General features: G+C 39.2%; 1 protein-coding gene across 2 annotated transcripts in view; it reads left to right on the top strand.

The window, feature by feature from the left end:
• The window catches only part of SETD2 (SET domain containing 2, histone lysine methyltransferase), a 107,145-nt gene that overhangs the window by 4,607 nt on the left and 79,836 nt on the right, over positions 1-22,702 (top strand). The gene's annotated exons all lie outside the window — the stretch shown is intronic.

Genomic DNA, 22,702 nt, shown 5'->3' with positions numbered 1-22,702 from the left:
CGTAATAGCATTTTCTGCAAAGGGTTTTATGAGAATTTAAGATTTAGGATTAATATTGGATGGAAATATGTAGCCTGAAAGAACAATACTTTACAAGGTACCATACATACGTGATATGAAAAGCATGGTGAATGTGGCAAAACTAAAGTTTATTAAGTGGGAAACATATTTTAGCATCTTTAAATAAAACAAAGCTGTGAGGGTAAATTCTCAAAATTTTCATAATTCACATTAGCTACATTGGGGATAGAAATGCCATAGGAAGCCAACTAGGAGAAAGTCTCATAATGTAATCACTGGATTCCACATATGGTCTAGATATTTAGTAGCTTTGCATATAGTACATGAATCAAAAAATTTTTTTGTTAGCGCCCCCCCCCCCCACCCGGATATTTTTCCATTGATTTCTAAATAGAGTGGGATGGAGGAAGGGAGAGAGAGAAACATGAAACATCAATGTTAGAGAGACATGCCTCCTGCAGGACCCCAACCAGGATAGAACCTTAAACCTAGGTATGTGCCCTTGACCAGGAATTGAACCCTCGACTCTCCAGTCCTTAGGGCAATGCTCTGAGCCAGAGGTTGGGAACCTTTTTTCTGCCAAGGGCCATTTGGATTTATTATTATTATTTTTTAATCCTCACCTGAGGATATTTTTCTATTCATCTTCAGATAGAGTGGGAGAAAGGGAGGGAGAAAGAGGGAAAGGGGGAGAGAGAGAGAGAGAGATATCAACGTGAGAGGGACACATCTACTGGGAGCCTTCCTCATGACCTGGACCAGGGTGAATCACAGCTGAGACTTATGTCCTTGACTGGAATCGAACCTGTGACTCATTGGTCTGCAGGCTGATGCTCTAACTGGTGAGCCAAACCGGCCAGGACACCATTTGGATATTTATAACATTCATGGGCCATGCAAAATTATCAACTTAAAAATTAGCCTGCTATATTTGCTCAGGCTAATTTGGTGAGGCATGCGATGTTAGCTGGTATTGATTTCGGGGTCTGGATGTTGCCCACCCCTGCCTGAGCCAAACCGGCCAGGGCAAAATTTTTGTTATTTTATAAGAGAGAAATAGCTTTGTAGTGATTGAGGTATGGTTCTACAGGTCAGGGTACACTCTTTGGGCCACTGAGTTGCATGGGAGGCCAGAATATTACTTGGAGAGTTTCTGGTAAAGTATAGAAAGCCTCATGAACTCTCCTAGTACTTAGGATAGAGTATACCTCTTCAAGAACCTCTTTGCTCTTGCGTTTCTAGATTTCAGGCAGACCATTCTATTGATACATTATTCTTTAGCAAGGTATCAAGCAACTGTTGATACAGTTGTGTTTTCCTAATAAATGGTCAGATGGCTAAAATACTTTGTACATACAAGATTACCAATTATACTTTCCTAATTTCCTTAGTGAGCTTTGGCATTCCCCAATTTTTTCTGCTATCTTTTATTGACTAATTCACTTAATCTATTACCCTTTATTTTATTAATATATTTTTTTCAATCCTCACCTGAGGATATTTTTCCATTTATCTTCAGATAGAGTGTAAGGGAGGAAGAGAGCAAGAAACACGGTTGTGAGAGAGACACATTGATTGGTTGCCTCCCGCACGACCCTGACCAGGGCCAGGGACAAACCGCAATTGAGATACGGGCTAACACTCTAATCTCTGAGCCAAACCGGCTAGGGCTAATCTATTCCCCTTTAAAAAACTGAAATTCATTATGATTTACTCTTTACCAGATATTATAATAATTTTTCTTGATCCCGATATTCAGTGTTCCACAAGCATTGTCAATTTTTGCAGAGAAGCTGGAATAGTCATATTCCGGATAGCAAAATATGACTAGCCTGGGTTTTAGAATCAAAAATTGACCAGCTTCATTCTTTCTGTTCATTCTTTCAGAGTACTGTTGAGTACCTTATTTTGTAATGCACTAAGGGTAATTAATGTTAAGACCCTAAGAGACTATTTATATTGGAAACTGAACCATTTATACCTAGAATCACTGAAAATCAGGTTTAGAATCCTTTTTCTTCTGAGATCTACTCTTTAGGGGGAAAAAAACCTTTTATTTGGAAAAAATTTCAAACTTGCAGAAAAGTTGTAATAGTATAATGAATTCCCATATAGATTAATAAGTAATTGGAATTTTGCTACATTTGCTTTATTTTTTTATATACATATACATGTTTGTTTATTTTTGGCTAAACCATTTGAGAGTATAAGTTGCGAACGTTATGACCCTTCAACCCTAAGTATTTCATAGTATTACCTAAGAACAATCAGTCTCTTATATAACTAATATATAGTAATCAAATACAGGCAATTTAACATAACAATACTGTGACCTTATATACAGTTTATATTTATATTTGCCAGTTATTTCAATGGTGTCATTTTTTTTTTTAATCCTCACCCAAGGATATTTTTTCATTGATTTAAAAAGAAAAAAAGAGTGGGAAGGAGGGAGAGATAAAAAAAACCCAAAAAAAACCCAAAAACATCAATTGGCTGCCTCCTGCATTACTCCGACCTGGTCCGGGGATTAAACCTGCAACCAAGGTATGCACCCATGATCAGGAATCGAACTTGTGACTCTTTGGTCTCTGGGTTGATACTCTAACCACTGACCCAAACTGGCCAGGGCCCAACAGTATCTTTTAATTTTAGTTTAGGATTACACATTTCACTTAATGGTCCTGTCTCTCAGTCTTCTTTAATATCTGAGGATAGCCCTGGCCAGTTTGGCTCAGCGGTTAGAGTGTCGGCCTGCGGTCCGGAGAGACCTGGGTTTGGTTCCCACTAAGGGCACGTACTTCGGTTGCAGTTTGTCCCCGGCCCTGGTTGGTCGTGCGTGTGGCAGCCATTCGATGTGTCCCTTCACGTCGATGTTTCTCTCTCTCTCTCCCTCCCACTCTATCTGTACAAAAAAATGGAAAAATATCCTCGGGTGAGGATAAAAAAAAAAAAAAAAATATCTGAGGATAGAGCTTTAAATTTAAGTTTTGGGAGGTACTTTGCTATGATCTCTTTGTACTAACTATAAGTGTGATATTTTAGAAATAGTAACAGTGTCTGGTAATATGTTTAAAATGGTTTCTTTTTTAAATTACTAAAACAATAAATGCTTGTTGCAAAAGGGTGAGATAATACAGATGTTTATAGAGGAAAAAGTAGAAATCCACCTTTGACATCTCTTCCCTGTCCCACCTTTCCAGACCTTTTCCTTTTTTTTTTTTATCCTCACCCGAGGACATTTTTCCATTTTTTGTACAGATAGAGTGGGAGGGAGAGAGAGGAAGAGAGAGAGAGAGAGAAACATCGATGTGAAAGGGACACATCGAGTGGCTGCCACCCGCACGACCAACCAGGGCTGGGGACAAACTGCAACCGAGGTACATGTCCTTAGCGGGAACTGAACCCGGGTCTCTCCGGACCGCAGGCCAACGCTCTCTAACCGCTGAGCCAAACTGGCCAGGGCCAGACCTTTTCCTTTTATTTTATTTTTGTTTATATATATAATTTTTATTGATGGATTGATTTGAGACAGGGAGAGAGAAAGAGAGAGTAACATCAATTTGTTGTTCCACTTATTTATGCATTTATTGGTTGATCCTTGTATATGCCCTGACTGAGGATCAAACCCACAAACTTGGCCTATGGGGATAACGTTCTAACAGATTGAACTACCTGACCAGGACTGATTTTTGTTTTTACATAAATGGAGTCATACTACTATACATATCACTTTTTATCCTACATATTATCTGCATGTTTGCATTTACATATAAGATGTTTTCATCTTTTTTTATTTTTTAACAGGCAATATTCTATACTATGGATTTACTATATTGTTTTATTTTCTTAAGGTGTCTGATTATCATGTTAAGCAGTTTAAAAGGGCCTTATGACATGTTGTGCTATGTGGAAGGTGTCTCCTTTCAAATCTGTTTCCCCATGGGGTGAGTATATTTGGTAATTTATGATAGTGTTTTCACGATTTTATTTAGAATTTGACTCCTATACTTTTTTCTTAAAAAAAAAGGTTTATTTTATTGTCCATACTTAATATTTGTCCTGTTTGGTGCTGATGGATTAAAGATCTTTTATTCCTGCCCTATTTTGATTAGTTGCTTGGTTATTTTAAAGAGGAAACTCAAGGCATTTAAGTTCAGTCTCTTGAAAATGGTTGGTTTGAAGTTGACCAACTGAAAATTCAATAGGTTTGTTGTTTTTCATAATAGGATTTATATTTGAAAGTCTTTTATGGATTTAATTGAGAGGCAATTACCTTGTGTAATTTTTGGTTATCGTATACTAATAAAATGTTGTATTTGGGTCCCTTAGTTTTGGAATTCATGTGTAATGTACTTTATGTTTAATTTGGTAGCCTCTCCCCTCCCCCTCCTTCTTTTTAAAATCAAGCTAACATTTACTTCAAAGTCTCTTCCCACTGAGCAGATATAGTGGTCATTAGATGGAGGTTTAAAATTAGTCTGAATTATTATGGATGATGTTTATTTTAGAATGCTTTTTCTGTCAGATTCTAACATCTCACAAGTGAAAATATCCTTGGAATGGTTTGTGGGTGTTGGTAGGAGTGTGATCTTGCTGGCAGGTTGCTGAGAGGTCTGATTACTGGGAGCCAGCTATGGGCTTGCAAAACCTTGGAGCAAGTATGGTTTCTGACTGTAGCTCTTCTTGCTGCCCACGTTTTGCCAAGTGTAGTAAGAGCCTCTCTTTGGGAAGGTTGTACAGTAATCACCAATACTTGCTTCATGATTAGCTCTTTGGAGACCCATGGATAAACTTGTATTTTGAGTCTTTTGTCTGATATTTAGCCTGTTGGTGAATAGTTATTTATTGGTGAAAGTTATTAATTATATACTCTTTACTTTAGTTGGCAGATGAGGCATGCCAAGTTTAACATTTTTATGATTTTTGTGTTAATTTAAAGTAGACCTAACATTATTTTTCCATAATTTATATAGATGGCTGTAAAAACACTTTTTATTCATTTATTTATTTTTTATTTTTTATTCTCACCTGAGGACATTTTTCCATATTTTGTTCAGATAGAGTGGGAGGAAGAGAGAGAGAGAGAGAAACATCAACGTGAAAGGGACACATCAAGTGGCTGCCTCCTGCTGCACGGCCCTGACCCAACCGGGGCTGGGGACAACTGTAACCAAGGTACATGCCCTTAGTGGGAACCGAACCCGGGTCTCTCTGGACCGCAGGCTGACACTCTAACTGCTGAGCTAAACTGGCCAGGGTGCAAAAACCCTTTTTTCAAAGAAAGGTTTTAGAGAAAGGAAGGGGGAGAGAGAGAGAAGCATTGAGGGTTGCCATCTGTATGCACCCCAATGGTCAAACCCGCAACCTAGGTATGTGTCCTGACTGGAAATCGAACCTGAGACCTTTTTTTTGGTGTATGGGATGATGCTTCAACCAACTAAACCACCTGGCCAGGGCTGCAAAAACCCTTTGTATCAAAATTCATATATTTTGATCTTGAGCACACACAGAGACTTCCTAAAATTGCCTGGTTAATAATATAACTCTTCCATTAACTTATCAATTCTAGACCAGAGTGTATCAACTCTATAACATGAGCTATAATTATATGATACTGCTGCTGCTGCTTTTTTTTTTAATCCTCACCCAAGGATATTTTTTGATATTTTGTTCAGATAGAGTGGGAGGGAGAGAGAGAAACATGGACGTGAAAGGGACACATCGAGTGGTTACCACCCACAGGGCCCAACCAGGGCTGGGGACAAACTGCAACCGAGGTACGTGCCCTTAGCTGGAACCGAACCCGGGTCTCTCTGGACCGCAGGCGGACTCTCTAACCGCTGAGCCAAACCGGCCAGAACTATGATACTGCTTCTGTGGTGAAAATAATGTTATAAAGAATCAAGTCAACTGAAACATTTACTGAGCATGTACTACTATGTACTTAGCTGCTAATTACTGGGATTTCTTCACTTTATTTATTTATATATTTATTTTTTGAAATCCTGACCTGAGGATATTTTTCCATTGATATATTTTTTTTCTTTTTTTTGAGATAGAGTGGGAGGGAGGGAGGGAGGGAGGGAGAGAGAGAACCATTGATGTGGGAGAGACACATTGATTGGTTGTTTCCTGCATGACCGCACCAGGGCTGGGGATTGAACCTGCAACCCAGGTACATGTCCTTGACCAAAAATTGAACCCAAGACTCTCTGGTCCTTGGGTAGACCCTCTAATCACTGAGCCAAACCGGCCAGGGCTGGGACTACATAGGTTCTAGCAACAGAACCAAACAAGTAAATCATGTGAAGGAATGGATGAATGCATATATAAGCATTAAATGTTAGCTTTTTTTTAATGCTTTGTATTAGTAACCACCTAAAAAGTATCTTTTCTTTTTCTTCAGATAGAGTGGGAGGAAGGGAGGGAGAGAGAGAGGGAGAGAGAGAAACATTGATGTGAGAGAGACACATTGACCGTCTGCCTCCTGCATCTGGGATGAACTACAACAGAGGTACATGCCCTGAAATGAACCAGCAACTCATTGGTCCGCGGGCTGACGTTCTAACCGCTGAGCCAAACAGGCCAGGGCCTAAAAATATTTTAAACATTGGAGAATTATGAAAATACACATGCTTTTAAACACCTTTTAAAAAATTTTTTTATCCTCACCCGAGGACATTTTTCCATTTTTTGTTTAGGTAGAGTGGGAGGGAGAGAGAGAGAGAGAAACATCGATGTGAAAGGGACACATCGAGTGGTTGCCACCCACACGACCAACCAGGGCTGGGGACAAACTGCAACTGAGGTACGTGCCCTTAGCAGGAACTGAACCCGGGTCTCTCGGGACCGCAGGCTGATGCTCTAACTGCTGAGCCAAACCGGCCAGGGCAAAAATGTGGAAAAAGTAGTAATGATGAAATTAAGAATTGGTAAGCATTGGGTATGTTTCACAAAAGCACATAGCTAACAAATTTTGTAGCTAACACATGCCCAGCTGAAAAAATATCCTCCTCTCATAGCCAGGTTCCAGTTTATACCCCAATTTATATCCTCTGAGACTATTATTATCTTCTCTAATAATGAAGAAAAGTAGTCAAAGAAATATGAGCACCAAGTATTTCTTGGTGGTCTCATTGTTTCTCTAATGCATGCAAGCAATACTGTAATTGGGGAGACACTGGTTTTATATTCAACTACCATTGTTTCAGTGTTGGTAATCAGCTATTAACATTACTTCCTTACACAAATTGCTGTTAATCTGCCAAAAAGACTATCCTATACTTTTCATTAATTGTGACAATAAAGTTTTGTTTTTACTTTTTAACAGACATGGAAAATTAAGCTTAAAGAGTATACCTATTACAGTTACCTTGGGGGAAACTTCAGGGGTACATTTTCACCTATTTCTAACAAAGTGTTTTATTGTACTTCAACAAAATTTATCTTTTTACTATAGATAATTTGCCTTTTTTTGAGAGGGGTACTGTTTATGCCTCTCTCATGTCACACACACAACTCTGCTGCTGCTTGTGCTACTTTTGTCTTGTTGTCAGTGCAAGATGTGTCCAGGTGGTGAGGTAGTCTTAGTGCATGGGTGCTCTGAGGACTTGAGCTCTGTCCATTTGGACAAATGGACAGAACTCACAAATAGCAATAAAGAACATATTTGTCGGAGCGTAAGATGCCAAAGAGATATCATTTCTCATTGCTGATACTAGGGAATCAAAGTAGTTGTGGATTAACAGGAGAGGCTATACAATTATGGTTACTTTGAAATAAGACATTTCGCCCTGGCTGGTTTGGCTCAGCAATTAGAGCATTGGCCTGCAGACTGAAGAGTTGAGGGTTCGATTCCCAGTCAAGAGTCCGTTATCTTGGTTGCAGGATCGTGCGGGAGGCAGCTGACCGATGTGTCTCTCACATTGGTCTCTCTCTCCCTTCCTCCCTTCCATTCCTACTCTATCTAAAAGCAATGGAAAAATATCCTTGGGTGAGGATGAAAAAAATTTTTTTTTCCATGTAACTTGCTCAGATATTTATAGATGTTTTCTCTACTTGAATTGTTTGGGCCCTGGCGGGTTTGCTCAGTGGTTAGAGCATCGGCCTGTGGTCCAGAGAGACCCAGGTTCGGTTCCTGCTAAGGGCACGTACCTTGGTTGCAGTTTGTCCCCAGCCCTGGATGGGTTGTGCGGGTGGCAACCACTCGCTGTGTCCCTTTCACGTCCATGTTTCTCTCTCTCTCTCTCTCCCTCTCTCCCTCTCTTCCTTCCTCCCTCCCTCCCTCTCTCTCTCTCTCTCTCTGAACAAAAAATGGAAAAGTATCCTTGGGTGAGGATTAAAAAAAAAAAAATTGTTTGGAAAGTGGGACCATTCCTACTCTAACCTAAGTTTGCATCATTAAGACTCTAACTTAATGATTCTCTGATTCATAAATTTGCATTATTCACAGTTAGTTTAAAAACCTGTGCTTTTTTTTATGGTACTACAGAGGTAGAAGGAAGGTATACAAGGTTGACAAATACTTAAACAGAGCCTAGATCATACTTTGTAATTTCCCTGTTAGTAAATTTTCTTATCTTTGCCCTCATTAAAAGAAAATTTGAGGCCTGGCCAGTGTGGTTCAGTGGATTGGGCGTCATCCCATGAACTCAGAGGTCCTGCTTGGATCCCTGATCAGGGCACATGCTTGGGTTGCTAGCTCTGTCCCCAATAGGGGGCCTGCCAGAGGCAGCTGATCAATGTTTCTCTCTCTCTCTGTTCTTCTCTCTCTAAAAAAATCATTAAAAACATATTTATTTTTTAAAATCATCACCTGAGGATATATTTTTTTCTATTTATCTTCAGACAGAGTGGGGTGGGCGGCGGGGTGAAGTGGGGAGAGAGCGAGAGAGAAAAAAAACGATGCCAGAAAGAAACATTGATGCCAGAGACACTTCTACTGGTTGCCTCCCGCAGGACTCTGACAGAACTGCAACTGAGGTACGTGCCCTTGACCAGAGTCAAACCTGGGACTCTTTGGTCTTCTGGCCGATGCTCTAACTGCTGAGTCAAACTAGCCAGGGCAATAAAAACATATTTCAAAAGAAAGTTTGAGGAGGGTAAGTGACACTGTTCTGTTTCAGTGAAGTTTTGCGTTATAGATTAAGCCTAAATTTACTAAAGTAGTTTTTTTGAGACTACCAATGAATATAATATTTTGATTTTATAAAAGGCAGAATTTAGAACAGAGGTTGGCGAACTGGCCAGTTGACCAAATCCAGCCTGCCGGTATGTTTTAGTACAGCCTGTGAACTAAGAATGATTCTATGTTTTTTAAATGGTTAAAATAAATTGAAAGAATATTTTAAGTTTTCAGGAAAGCATGGCTCATCCCAGTTTTATGTTTCTCTTTTTTTTAATCCTCACCTGAGTACATTTTTCCATATTTTGTTCAGAGTGGGAAGGAGAGAGAGAGAAACATCGACGTGAAAGGGACACATTGAGTGGCTGCCACCCGCACAACCCAACCAGGGCCGGGGACAAACTGCAACCGAGGTACGTGCCCTTAGCGGGAACCGAACCTGGGTCTCTCTGAACCGCAGGCCGACACTCTAACCGCTGAGCCAAACTGGCCAGGGCTGTTTCTCTTAAGAAAAGAGCTTTATGTTCTCAGTCAGGAAAACAGAATTTAATGTAAGGAATTGGTTAAAAGGGTTTTTGGAGAATTGAGAAAATGAAAAGGGGACACTGAGGTAACAGAGAAAGGCAGAAAGTAGCTCTATCCACCCTAGGGCTGTGAGAAGAAAAGGGAAGAGGGTGTGGTTACCAGAACCTAGAAGCTTGGAGTAGGGCCCAGTAGAGCTGAGACCTCTGAGGAAGTGGCTATTGGACTACTGATGCTGGTGTTTGTGAGGAATTGCAGTCAGGCTAGTCTGAAATTGTGGGAAAAAATGTAGGAACTGGAATCAACACCAGGGTGAAATGCATATGATTGGTGGGTCAATACACATAGGAACTGTGACCAACTGGAAGGAGAAAATTCCCTCTTACTCTTTCAGTCTTTCAATCTTCCTCTACCACAGGCTATTAGTGTCAAAAGGAGAAATTAGTTTAGAGGGTTCTAATCATACTTTGACAAACAAGAGTATAGGAATTGTGGGCTAGGAGCCGAAAGAAAATTTCTTAATAAATGACATATGGTCTAAACATACTGAAAAATTTCTTAAAGCTTCAGGTAAGAAATGATTCTAGTGTATTTTCAGGAATCTGGAAAGGTAAAAAATAAAACCAAAAGAAGATTTTGGATGAGCATTATGAAGTTTCTAGAGGCCTATTTTTCCTTTTCTTTATATATTTTGTAAGGTCATGTTGTCTGTTTATTCCCCACATATTGCACTCTTCTGGAGGCATAAACAATGAAGTCCTGGCATTTGTTTACGTTGGTCTGTTGGGTACAATAGGAGTAAAAGACTAAGGAGTGAAGAATAGAACTTTATCAGATAGCAGTCCAACCTTAACATACAAAAAGTTGGGACTTTCAGAATATGCTTCAATTTAAGATTGTCTGCTACTCCATAGGAGAAAATAAATCTAATTATCAATTACTTAGGAATGAGGAATTCTAAATAGGATAAAGCCAATTTGTGAATGTTTTAGTTTAGTGTTTCTTGGACTATCTGTGGTGAAAGACCAGGTCTTTTTTGGTTTTCTTTTCAGTCTGTCATGAACTGATACGTTTTATTTTTTATTTTTATTTTTTTGCATTTATCTTGAGATAGAGAGGGAGGAAGAGAGGGAGAGAGAAACATTCATGTGAGAGAGACACATCCACTGGTTGCCACCCACACGACCCCAGCTGGGGCCAGGGACAAACTGCAACTGAGGTATGTACCCTTAGCGGGAACCAAACTGGCCGCTCTGGTTCGCAGGTCGATGCTCTAACCGTTGAACCAAACCGGCCAGGGCTGAACTAATACGTTTTAAACATGTAATAAAAATGAAGTCCTAGAAAAATGAAGTGAAAAATGTAGACTTTCAAAATACAATGCCACTATCATGTATCTTGATTGTGGTAGTGGTTACATGAATCTATACATGGAATTATATTGCATAGAACTACACATACACACACACAAATATGAATGAAGGTTAAAAAGAATGGTGAAAACTAAATAAGGTCTAGTCTGGTTAATGGTAATGTACCAATGTCAGTTTCCTGGTTTTCATATTTGAATATGGCTATATAAGATGTCACTGTTGGAAGGGGGTTGGGTGAAGAGTATAGGGACTCTGTACTATTTTTGCAACTTCCTGTCAATTTGTAATTGTTTAAAAATAAAAACCTTAAAAATATATAAGCCTGTTGATCACTGGTCAAGGTCAGATTGCTGTAAAAGTTTCTAAATTTGAGTCTCAATTTATGTACTTAATAGATATGTAACAAAATTTAGTCAACTGGCACTGGCCTGAAGACTACAGTTAAGTGTCAGTAACTCCCTATTTTTTTTTTTTTTTTTTTGCCATTCTCAGTCTCTTTCAGCCTTTCATCTCTATCTCCACTTCTCTACTCCTCATTTGTTCAAAATTATTTACTGTGCACCTTATCAATGCCAAGAACTGAGGATTTAAAAAATGAGCAAGGCCCTTACTATTTAGGCTTATTACTAATATTGGAGACTTATTAACCAAAGAATCTTACAAATATGTAATTCAAATTTTTAACCAACAGTTTCTATTTATTGAGCACTAGCTATGTGCCAGGTACTAGATGGAGGATTTTAAATAGACATTTTTCTTTTCTGGGATGGGGCGTACCAAATTAACATAAGTGGATGATTTGGTACAATTTATAGAAAAAGTAAAAGTAACTCTATTATGCATGTACTGCTCTGGTGATTAGGGAAATCACTCTCTGTGGCTATGGGAAGCCAGCCTAAGGCTTAGTTCTCTTTGTGCCTGTCAGAGAGATACTCTGCCATGCCAGTTTCAGGGGCTTCCAACCTGTGCAAGGTGGTTATGTGGTCACTCAGTTTTTTGATAGGTTTCACTTGCTCATTCAGGTAGTGAGTCTCAATGAAATCACACAAATGAGGGTCATTTTGTCAGTGGCCAGTTTGTGCAAGTCCAGTAGTGACTGGTTCACACTTTTTTCCAAGTATAGCACACACTCCATTGCCTTCAGCCCATTCTCCCAGTCATCACATCTGGTTTCTTGATATCCTGAAGGAACATTTGGCCACCTCGTTGGTTCTACAACTTCATCAGTTTCTCAGCATGTTCCTTCTCCTCATGAGATTGGTGAAGAAAATATTTGGCAGAGTTCTTCAAAGCCACATCATCATGGTCCATGTAGTAAGACATGAACAGGTAGACAGAGGAAGCATCGAGCTCCAGGTTGATCTGGTGGTGGATGATGGCAGTTAATGGTGGCCTCTGAGTCCTGGTTGTAGTTGTGGAGGTAGTTCTAGTGCACCTGTGAGGTGGACTTGGTCTTCATGGTGGGAGGCTGAGGAGAAGTGACTATACAGCGCTGGAGTGGTGGCCGAGTCCTTGGGTCCCTCCAAGGGTGCTGTGAGGAGGTGGCAGAAGGCTGGACCTGAGCAGCTGGCTGGGAAGGGGGTCAAATGCTGGGTTCCATCCAAGCACTGTTGAAGCAGGAAACCACGCCGACTCTCTGCAAAGACTTAGACATTTTTCTTTCTTTCTTTTTTTTTTTTTAGAGTTTTTACAAGAAGTTATTTGATTGACATGCTGGAAAGCAAGATCTCAAATGCTCCTAGACATTTTTCTTTCATCTTCTCTTTGAAGTAAATACAGTGTTACTATTTTAGTTTTATAGATAATCTCTTTGACTACCATTTCTCTTGGTTAATTACATTTAAAAGTGTTAATGTATTGGAGATGGTATTCAAATCCATGTTTGACTGACTTTCATGCTTTTGTTCTTAACCTATGCATGTTACTGTAATGCCTCACCATCTGGTGTTTTGGGGGGAGGAGAGGAATTGGGACATGCCTTAAGGACAGAAGGCACTAGAAAGGCCCTAGAACAGAAAACTTAGGCTGAACTGTATAGTTCTTTTTCATCATACTAGTTATGATGTCACCTTTGATTTTCAGTGCTCTTAGTGTGATTGTAGGCATGAAAACCAGCTGCCTAATTTGACTTTGGATATGATATTAACTACTGTTGTTACTTCCAAGTCACAGTCCTTCTGTTACTTTACTTTTTGTTTCTGTGAAGGGTGCATCTGCCTTGTCAATTTGCAGTATTTCTTTGGCATAGAACATAAGATTTGCCCTCTTCTAATGAGCTATTCATGATACTTAACATTCCTGTGTGATTATTGGAATATTTTAAAGTGGATGGGGACTGGATCACTAGGGCTGTGGATCAACTGTATTTTCTTTAATTCTGGTTATAGTGTAACTTGACATTTGAGACATAAAACAAGCAAAAAACCCACGGGATAGAACTAGTGATAAAATTCTGTTTTATAGTTTAAATCATTTTATTATTATACATTATTTATACGTATATTATTATTATGTACATATCTGGAATTTGATGTCTGCAAGTGGAAATTGCAATCAGATTTCTAATATGCAAAACGATACACAAAATATTGTTTTTATGTTTATCTTGAGAAGTCAAAGATAATTTTCACAGAAAATGAAAATTTAGCACTGTTCTGTCTTATCTTAAAAGATTGGCAAATGGGTGGGATTTAAATATTCAGAATATTAATATTCTGTATACCAAACACAATGTAGTTCTGTATCTACTGTTGAAAATTTCTCACCTTGAGTCTTTAAAAAATTTCTTCTCACATTGAGTCTTTTCAAATTAAGTGACCCTAAAGTAGAATTACATGTTGATTCTGTTTGGCAAAGATTAACTTACAGAAGATATTTTACCCCTTGGCCAGTTTGGCTCAGCAGTTAGAGCGTCAACCTGTGGTCCAGAGAGACCTGGGTTTGGTTCCCACTAAGGGCATGTACCTCGGTTACAGTTTGTCCCCGGCCCTGGTTGGGTCGTGTGGGTGGCAACCACTCGATGTGTCCCTTTCACATTGATGTTTCTCTCTCTCTCTCTTCCTCTCTTTCCTTCCCACTCTATCTGAACAAAAAACGGGAAAATGTCCTCGGGTGAGGATAAAAAAAAAAAATTATTTTCCATCATTATGTTCACTGTTGTTACATATTTGTGACCTTTTAGTTTATTGCTAGGGAAGTGAAATTATTGCAACTGTAGAAATATAGTCTAAATCAAATGAGTGAATCCTGGTGATAACTTCTGCTTGGGTCAGGAGATTAATGCTGAGCCACAACCAGGTGAATGGGCCCTGATTGTGGGTAGGCAGGTGATTGGATGGCAACAGGAATATGTACACTTTGTCAGCATACTTCTGACCACCAACTCTGCCTACTGCATGGTCTCTTGTTGTTTACTTGTTTGGAGATTTGTTATCCTTTTTCGTGTTGCATTTAAACTTTAAAATATTTTTTATTCTGGAAAACTTCAAACATTTATACAAGAGAGAATAGTATAATGACTCCTTGCCCCTGCCCAGTGTACTCATCCAGCTTCAACAGTTATTAACATTTTGCCCTTCTGGTTTCATCTATCCCCTACTCGTTTTGTTGTTACTGGGATATTTTAAAGCTATCCAGATATTCTATCATTTCATACTTGATATCTCTAAGAGATAAAGGCTTCAAAAAAACAAAACAAAAAACAATATCATTATATCCAGTGCAATTGGCAGTAATTCTTTTTTTTTTTTAATTTTTTATCATTCATGTATTTATTTCACAATCAAAATAAATCATAACTTAAAAACTGCAACATTTTTAAAAGGTAAAGGAGACTTTTGTCACAGCTTCATCCATAAACCGGACATTGGTCTAAAATGCAATTGGCAGTAATTCTTAATGTTACTTACACAGTCCCTATACATTTAAAAAAAAAAAATCAGGATCTAGCCCTGGCCAGTTTGGCTCAGAGGTTAGTCAAGGGCATGTACTTGGGTTGCAGGTTTGATTGGGGCACATGTGGGAGGCAACCAATAGATGTGTTTCTCACACATCGATTTCTCCCCGCCCCCATCCCTTCTTTCTGCTCTCTAAAAATCAATGGTAAAAATGTCTTTGGGTGAGGATTAACAAAAAAGAGAGAGAGCCCTGGCCGGTTTGGCTCAGCGGTTAGAGCATTGGCCTGCAGTCCGGAGAGACCCGGGTTCGGGTCCCACTAAGGGCACGTACCTCGGTTGCAGTTTGTCCCCGGCCCTGGATGGGTTGTGCGGATGACAGCCACTCGATCTGTCCCTTTTACTTTGATGTTTCTCTCTCTCTCTCTCTCTCTCCCTCCCACTCTATCTGAACAAAAAATGGAAAAATGTCCTCGGGTGAGGGTTATAAAAAACAAAAACAAAAAAGAGAGAGTGAGAGAGTGCACGCGCACGCACCCAACCAGCGTGGCTCAGTGGTTGATGTTGACCTATGCACCAGGAGGTCTCTGGTTCAATTCCTGGCCAGGGCACATGCCCAGGTTGTGGGCCAAATCTCCAGTGGGGGCATGCAGGAGGCAGCCAGTTGATGTTCTCTCTCATCAATGTTTCTCTCTCTCTCTCAAAATCAATAAAGGGAAAAAAATTTTTTTAGAGAGAGAAACCTCATCTTTCTCATGTGTTTAGATTTAGTCACAGCACATGTTTTACTTTCATTGTTTTTATATTGAAGGTGGTTTTAAAGAGCAAATTTGCATGAAAGTTTATAACCACAGGAAGGAACTGACCACCATGTATTTTCATGTTTCTGTTTAAAGTGGTTAAGCAAGAGAAGGACTGGAAGGCTGGCAGAAGTATCCAGTCTGGTAAAATACAGGGTAGGTGAAGCTTATTAAACATTAACTAGGTGAGCTTATATCCTACAGTCTGTCTGTAATAAGCCATCTCTCTCAGACTCTTGGGAGTCAGTATTCCACACTGCTCTTAGTGTAGTATCTTTTTCATAGGAGAATCTAGTCCTAAAGTGGAAAAAAACAACCCCAGTTATTATTATTATTTCTTTTATATCCAGTTTGGGAGTTTCCTTTATAAGACAGACATGATCATCAGGACTCTAGTGTGAACACTTCTGTTACTCTTTATTTCATGATATAGCCCCTTCTGTTGCCAGGCAGATAACATTTACTAGTCACTGAATCAAAATATGTTTCTCTGAAACTGTTTACCCTTTGTTCTCAGTTCTGTGTACTAGCTAATATTTGTTGTCAAGAGCAAGGGCTCTGCAGTCAAACAGCCTATGGATACTTGGCTCTGCCACTTCAGTAGCTATGTAACTTTAGTTTTCTTCATTTGTAAAATGGGAATATAAACAGTATATCTTTCATAGGCTTGAGGGTCAAATGAGCTAGATGTATTGTAGAGCATTTAACCCAGTTCCTGAAAAATGGAAAATATTCTGTTATCTGCTTATTATGGTGATGGTGGTCTAGTAGATGGGGGCTGTAAGATAATAGTATAATGTAATCAGGTCACTAAGAACTTACCCTCAATTCTTTGTGTTGTGATTCATTGGCTATTACTAAAAATGAATTTCAGTATGTATGCATTTCTGTCTTTTGAAAGTTATTTGGTAATGGGTGACCCCTCCCCCACATCATTTTGCTAATGAGAATAAAATGGACAATTTAAAGAGATTTAACTCAAAATAGTGAATACAGTAGTGAAACTCATTTGCATATATAGGCCCTAAAATGTTCAAATTGGTCACCATATAGCCCAATTTATGGGTTTTGGAAAAAGCAGATTGCTTTAATAGGAAAACATAATTCATTTTATGCAAGTGTTTGTGCAAATTAATTTAGAACACAAATTTAGGAACAGATTTCAGCTATACATACAAATTATTGACATTTCGAATGATATTCTTACCTTTCCTTAGTGTGGACCTCTACAATGATACATTTGAGATCAGGTGTGTTTCTTTAAAATGTGACTTCTTGTGTAAAGAAAATAAGCTTTACCTACTATCTTATATGGACACCACATTTAAATAAAGTTGCAACTGTTTTTGGTTATAAGAATAGTTGATGGGTATGACATTGTAGGAGAGAGTTGCTATTTTGACCTATATTTATATATCAGAGGTGAAATTACTTCCTATGAGAATATTCTTGCCTTATAAACACTATAATTTTAATAACATTTGTGTTTATTTTTATTTTGTTAATCCTCACCCAAGGATATTTTTTCCATTGATTTTTAGAGAGAGTGTAAGGGAGGGAGGAGAGAGAGAAAGAAAGAAACATTGATGTGAGAGTGACACATTGATCAGTTGCCTCCCTTATGCACCCCAACTGGGGCCTGGGCTTGAACCTGTAATCTAGGTACGTGCCCTTGATCAGGAATTGAACCCATAACCCTTCATGTGTGGGCCAGTGCTCTAACCTCTGAGCCACACTGGCCAGTGCAAGATTTTTTTTTTTTATCTTCACCCGAGGACATTCTTCCTTTTTTTGTTCAGATAGAGTAGGAGGGAGGGAGGGAGGGAGGGAGGGAGGGAGGAAGGGGGGGGGAGAGAGAGAGAGAGAGAGAGAGAGAGAGAAACATCTACGCCAAAGGGACACATTGAGTGGCTGCCACCCGCACAACCAACCAGGGCCGGGGACAAACTGCAACCAAGGTACGCACCCTTAGCGGGAACCGAACCTGGGTCTCTCTGGACCACCGCTGAGCAAAGCCGGCCAGGGCGCTAAGATTTGTTTTAATCAAATTACAATTGTCCCTCGCCACTTAGTGCTTTGACTTTCGTGGCTTCGCCCTGGTTTTTTCAAATACTATACTTGAAAATGCGATAGGGTGAAGCCGCAAAAGTCGAAGTGTGAAGTGACGAGGAATGACTGTGTATAAATAAAGAATCCTACTTCGGGAAATTCATTTATCGCAGTAGAGTCTGGAACTGATTAACCGCGATAAACGAGGACCGACTGAATTTTTTCTAGATTTAATCTATATACATTAGCCTTTATTACTAGGACCTCTCTGTATGTCTGAAATACTATGCTAGTTGAAGATGTGGACTTAAAGCAATTGAAAATTACTGTATGTGTTTACAAGTCCATTGGCACTAGTTCAGGTTAGCATATGCATACCAGAGTGTTTTGCCTAAAGTTTCCAGGCCTTTGATAAAAATCAGTGTGGCATTCATGGCTTTATTGACCACATAAATCACATATATTTCTCATCAGTGTTTTGATTCACTTGTTCTCATGGGTCCTGTTTCTTGGATGAGAGCATGGCAAATGTTATAAATTAATTTATGGCCTGTATGGCTTGTTTTTCTACAGGTCAGTTTTGAGGTATTTCCCTCTTTTCCTTTGAGAATCGCCTGAGATTGTAAAGCTAAAACTTGCTACTATTGTTAAGGAATTTCTTGGATTCAAAAATTTATGAGAATTATTCTAGGAATGAGAATGGTAAACCCAGGGGAGATTATACAGTAAAGGCAAGATGATGCCTTTGTTTCTTTGTAACAAACTCTAAATGCAAGTCAAGCCTACATATGATTGCCATTCACCACAAAGTATATGGTGTAGGAGTTTAGTTTAGTAGTAATGTCTGGAATGATAAGGAAAGGGATAGGAAAAGGTGGTACAGTACTGAGTTCATAGTAGACACTTATATAATTGTCAAGTGAATGAAAGTGAGACCAAAATGGCTTAGAGGATTAAGATGGTCATGGGGGTGATATGTGTGTGGAAACTGTGAGAGAGGGAGGAAGATGGTAGAATGAAGAGCAGTATGAAAAATTATTTTAAGTCAAGGCTGATCTGTATTTGAACTTTGAGAATCTTTGGGGAATAGTGTAAAGCAAGCTTAGTTAGATAGGGAGGTGGGAATGATGTGAGTCAAATATTTACTTAGTACTTCCTATGTTCCACGTAGTGCCTTTGGAACATAGGAAGTACTAAGTAAATATTAGTACTTTTTTTACTAAAAAAGCTGTGAGCAACATAAACCAAATCCCTGCCCTAAAGGAGCTTATATTGTAGTGGGAGGAAACAGGCACTACTACATTAAAACAAAGAAAAAAACCTCACATTGAAAAATGCTAGTAATAAAATAAGGTACTATAAGAATGATGGAATATCAGAAGAGATAACATTTGTGGTGTTATCTTATTTTTATGAAGGAGCAGTCTGTGAAAAATCTAGGGGGAATAGTACTGTATTTCAAGAAGGAACCTTTAGGTGAAAGGGCAAAAAAGAGCTTGGAATGTTTGAGAGATAGAAAGAAAGTTAATGGGGCTATAACCTAAGGAATGAGGAGGGGAGGGACTGGGAAAAGAGGTAAGGTCAGAAAGAGACAGTAAGCAAGTATGTGCTATGATCTGATATATGCTTTTGAAAGACCACTCAGTTGTTACATAAATTCATTAAAAAAAAATGTGTGCATAATAATTGTAATTGCTGTATGCATATATGGGATAATCATCGTGAGTTCCATTTTGACCATGTTACATTTGAGATAAATAGGAGACATACAAGTAGAGCTCTCCATTGAGCAGTTTGGTAAGTAAGTGCTGAGAAGGGTTGGGTTTGGAGATGTGGGAATCACCAGTCTATAGAATCTATTAGAACCTGTGGGTCGCGACCCCTTTGGGGGTCGAATGACCCTTTCGCAGGAGTTGCCTAAGACATAACAGTAGTAAAATTACAGTTATGAAGCAGCAACAAAAATAATTTAATGGTTGGGGATCATCACAACATAAGGAACTGTATTAAAGGGTTGCAGCATTAGGAATGTTGAGAACCACTGCTATAGATACTTAAAGCTCCAAATCTGGATGAGATGAGGTAGGAGAGAGGAGTAGATGGAGAAGAAAGAGGAAGACTAAGCAGGAATCGCGTTTTTGGACACTATAACATGAAGACATCTGTTAGTATAGGAAGAGCCAACAAATAAAATTAAGAAGGAGTAGGCAGTGAGAATGAAGAGAGAGACAGGCACAGATAGAGACACTGATAATAGAGGAAAGGGAATAAATAGGAAATGGAAGTACTTGAGAAGGCAAGAGGATATGACACTGGTAAAGTGCTGGGAACATCAAGAGTGGTCAGGGAACCTGGCTGGTGTGGCTTAGTTGGTTGAGTGTCATCCCTTGCACCAGGAGGTCACTGGTTCGATCCCCAGCAGGGGGTATGCAAGAGGCAAGCCAGTCTGTTTCTTTCTCATCGGAGTTTCTCTCTCTCTCTCCTTCTCTCTAAAATAAATAACATTTTTTTTCAAGCAATCAGGGAGGTGGTAGTGACAGAGATTTGGAGTAGGCATCTAGGGGAGTTAAGAAAGGGAATTGAGTGGTACAAGTCATAGAGTTAGTAGATAGTAGAAACAGGATTTCAACCTAGGTATCATTAAAGTTTGATCTTTTTGCCTGTTATATTGCCATGCTAATGAGCAGAATAATAAATACTAAAGGTGTTCTTTCATGAAGAAGAATCAGGAAAGTGAGACTAGATTGAGCTGAAAAAAGGAAAATTAGAAAGCCCTTTATTAGCCTTTTCATTTATGACAATTATTTACATTTTTGTTTGTTTTTGTTTTTTACGTGGTATACCTCTATAGCATATTATTTCAAGTAAAGTGTGGAATTCCTGGTGGGCGAACTTGGTATCTTGCCTTTCTAGAGCTAACACTGCCTTGAGAAAGGGGTAGATCATTAAATAATTGTTGAACAACTAGCCTTGTGATTAATAGGAGTACTGATACTTATAGTTAACAGTGTTGCCTTTGTAAAACAAGTCATTGGGCAATCAGTGGTTATATGCAATGGAAAGATACATTCTGGTTCAGTCTCCACAGTTGCCTTAAGCCCAGCTAACTCATGATAGTTAGCTAGGGCACCTGAATTCCCTAATCAAAACCTTGACCTATGGAAGGATTAACTCGGTTTAAAAGAGGTTTGCAAATGTGTATGACCATAAACTAAGCAGGGAACTAGGTAGATGTGATCCTTTGTGATCAAAGTTTTTTGGGTTTTTTTTTAATGAAGAATTTCTTTTCGATGCATTTTTCCATATCATTGAATATCTGAGGCCTTTTAAGTTTTGAATGTATGACACTATAAGTGTCTAAATGTATACATGTCAAAATATGCATGACTTCAGTGCATTTGTTTTAACTTTTCTTCCAGGACAGATGTTTTCACTTGTATTTGTTGGGGAGCAGATCAAAGACTTAGAAACCTCAAAACACACACACACACACGCACACACACATGCACACACACGCCCTAAAATGGACACACACCTAAAAAAGAAACAAGCTGTAAAATTCTGTTTCTTTTCTTTTTTTTTTTTTTATCCTCACCCGAGGATATTTTTCCATTTTTTTGTACAGATAGAGTGGGAGGGAGAGAGAAGAAGGGAGAGAGAGAGAGAGAAACATCGATGTGAAGGGACACATCGAGTGGCTGCCACCCGCACGACCAACCAGGGCCGGGGACAAACTGCAACCAAAGTACGTGCCCTTAGCGGGAACTGAACCCGGGTCTCTCCGGACCGCAGGCCGACGCTCTAACCGCTGAGCCAAACTGGCCAGGGCAAATTCTGTTTCTTTTCTAATGGTGAAGGTAATCACTTAGTACTTGAGAAGTATTCCCTGCCAGTATTTCCCCATGACTCTTGCTTGCAGCCACCGAGTGCTAAGAGTACTACTTGAGTGTACCTCTGTGCTAAGATATAGTTTAAGCAATATTACTAAATAGTCTTTATTTTGTCATTAGTGGCTTCCTTCCTTTTGTTATCAACCAGTTCTCCTGTCTCATCTCTTGAGTTTTTATCTCTTTATAATACTCTGCTTCTGCAATTTCATATTCTATTATGGGGTCTAGTTCTTTTGTTTATTTTTTTAAAATATGTTTTTATTTATTTTAGAGAGACAGAGGAAAGTAGAGGGAGAGAAACACTAATGAGAGAGAACCATCCACCTGCTGCCTTCTGCACACCCCTACTGGGGATCAAGCTTGCGTCCTGGGCATGTGCCCTTGACTGGGAATCAAACCAGTGACCTCTTGGTGCCAGGACTATGCCCAGCCAACGGAGCCATACCGGCCAGGGCATGGGGTCTAGTTTTCATGCAGCTTATTCTCATCAATGAATATGAATTTAGAAAGATTTGAGGTAGTTTCTCTAACTGAGACTCTAGGACCTCCAAGGGTCCACCTATTTTTTTCCTTTCTTTCTTAAATATGTTTTTATTGATTTTTTTTTTTTAGAGAGAGAGAGAGTGGAAGGGAGAAGGAGAAAGAGAAACATCAGTTGACTGTCTCCTGCATGCCCCCTCTTGGGGATCAAGCCCACAACCCTTTTGGTGCACAGATGATACTCAACCAACTGAGCCACCTGGCCGGGGCCTTGTCTTACTCTTTGCTGTTACACTGAGCATATTTCTGTCCTTGTATTTACTCCATTATGTTGGAGTTACTTTTACAACAAAATTATATTTTGTTTATTTTTTTTTACAAAATTATCTATTGTATTTATAACTATAAGCTTTTTAAGGTCAGGGGACTCATCTTTATTCATCTTCAATTTTTAGCACCTAGCCAGTGCATGACACTACCTTCAATAAATATTTGCTATACTAAATGTACCTGAGGCTGTGAAGGAATGGAGACTGTTCATATAGAA

This window comes from Molossus molossus, unplaced genomic scaffold, assembly GCF_014108415.1.
Source record: "Molossus molossus isolate mMolMol1 unplaced genomic scaffold, mMolMol1.p scaffold_m16_p_18, whole genome shotgun sequence".
Taxonomy (NCBI): domain Eukaryota; kingdom Metazoa; phylum Chordata; class Mammalia; order Chiroptera; family Molossidae; genus Molossus; species Molossus molossus.
Note: the sequence above shows the minus strand (reverse complement) of the source record. Positions and strands in the feature narration are given on the sequence as shown.